The following is a 2,010-nucleotide window of genomic DNA, read 5'->3' as shown; positions in this document are numbered from 1 at the left end:
GCGGATGTTTGCTGAAGACTTGCTCGTATTCTTGCACTAGCCTGTAGACCCCCTTCTTGTGATGTGAAGGTGTGGAGTCAGTGCCTACGTGTAATTCCTTACACCACTCCTCTGGCTGACTTGGTGAGCTGTCACTGAATGGGTGGGCTGAAGCAATGGTGGATGCTGCTGTTTGGATAGCATGTGTATCTACTGAGAACAGCTTATCAATGGTGGCAAATCGGAGCAGCTTAATCTCTTGCTCTCCGCAGTTCAACACTCTCATGGGCACTCTTCCCTTCCATATTAATGAATAAAACTATGATGTAAATAGCATATAGATACCCCACAAATGCAGATAAAAGTAGGTTATGGGAAAAGGGGGAAGAGAGAAACAGGAAAATAGTGGAATAAAGTATACCTTCCAGGTGGGAGAGGAAATGGCAGCACAGCCAGTGGAGGTGAAGCAAGGGGAGCCTGCAACTAAAGAGTTGAGAGCGTTATCACATGGTGACTGAGCCTGATTGTAACGGGAGCATAGAGGTGCCGATCCTGTCTTACCTGCGTTGGTGTAGAAGTGGGTGTCCTGTGGTGGAGTCAGCTGTGTGCAGTGGTGGCCGTGGGTTCTTTTATGTGCGACCGTAGTAATAGCTGCGCCCACTTCCTGTATGGGAGTGGAATGCAGTGAGGCTAATGGAACGCACGCCTGCGCATTTGTGTTTAACGTCGCGCATGTGCAGAACGGAGAAAAGGCTGCGCTCACTTCCTAATGAAAGGGAGTGAGACGCAGCTGGGAAGGGAAGGGAAAAGATTAGGGTTTGGGGATGATGAAAGGGCTTTCTACGGGCAAGGATGGCAAAGGGTGGCAGTGACGGAAAGTCAGGCAGCCTGTCCTGTCCTGTCCTGTCCGTCCGTCTTTTTGTATCATGAATTGGAAAGACTGCAAGGGGGAGGGGAGGTGCTTGGAGGAGGAGGAGTTATTCAGATTAATTGCAGTGGGCGGCGGCTGCAAAAAGCATCATTCTTCTTGTTTTTGCTCTGCAAAACAGCCTTTTCAAGGGTTGGCTTGGGTGACAAAATGTCTTCTGTAGGCGTGGGTTTGTCTCCCTCTCCCTAAGATGTGTCCGGTATAGGCCAGGGTGCCACTCAAGGCCGTAACCAATTCGGGTTATAGCTTCTCGGCCTTTTGGCTAAGATCAAGTGTAGTTTCGGAGGACGCTACCTTGGTCGGTACTGGAAGGTGCCTGGGATTGCACGTCTGCCGGCCTTGAGGAAGTGTGTGCGCCTTCTGGTGACACATAGCCCTCTTGTGCCTGGACGGTTCCCAGGCAACGGGAGGCGATCACCTTTGTTATTTTGAAGTCCTACTGATAAACAGAAAAAAAGAAAAATTAAATCTGTTCTTATCAGTTTAATATCTGATACGTCCCCTCTCTGGGGACCATATATTAAATGGATTTTTAGAACAAGGAGATGGAAAAAATCTTGCTCTGTCCACTCCACGCATTGACCTGGTATTGCAGTACCTCCAGGACCGGTGCACCCCTTCTTAACCCAGTTTCCAAAAGCAGAACTCAATTCACCTGATTCAAATGAGCCCCATTAGTGAATTGAAAGAAAGCAAAAACTTTATATGCACCTCAATTTGGCCAATTCACTTTTCACACTTTCACCCTTTTTTTTATCTTTCACACCTTTTACTTGCTTTATTGATGCAAAAGCTGTGCCAAATAGCAAACTCATCTCCACTCAACTTGACCAACTCTGCTATGTCCCGTGCAGTATCTTATTCTCAGTCTTATCTAGATCATTTGCAATTGAATAGAATAGATCCCTTTTGGACACATTGGATTCAGCTGCTGCAGTGACTGCAGGTGTTAGAAGATGCAGACTTGGCATCAGGTGCTGTCTATCAGATTCCACTCCAATTAAAGCTTCCATTGTTTTTCGGTGTTTTCTTTGAGCAATGATGATGTCTTTAGTGATCTGTTGGCTCCCTCTCCTGGAGGAAGAGTTTGCTTGCTCTTGGAC

The 2,010-nt window shown here is 47.1% G+C and overlaps 1 pseudogene; it reads left to right on the top strand.

The window, feature by feature from the left end:
* Window positions 1-1,320: 1,320 nt before the first annotated feature.
* LOC142268812 (U2 spliceosomal RNA) lies at window positions 1,321-1,527 on the top strand (annotated as a pseudogene).
* The last annotated feature ends 483 nt before the right edge of the window (window positions 1,528-2,010 follow it).

This window comes from Anomaloglossus baeobatrachus, unplaced genomic scaffold (assembly GCF_048569485.1).
Source record: "Anomaloglossus baeobatrachus isolate aAnoBae1 unplaced genomic scaffold, aAnoBae1.hap1 Scaffold_3108, whole genome shotgun sequence".
Lineage (NCBI taxonomy): Eukaryota > Metazoa > Chordata > Amphibia > Anura > Aromobatidae > Anomaloglossus > Anomaloglossus baeobatrachus.
The sequence above is the reverse complement of the archived record's forward strand: the minus strand, read 5'-3'. Positions and strand labels throughout refer to the sequence as shown.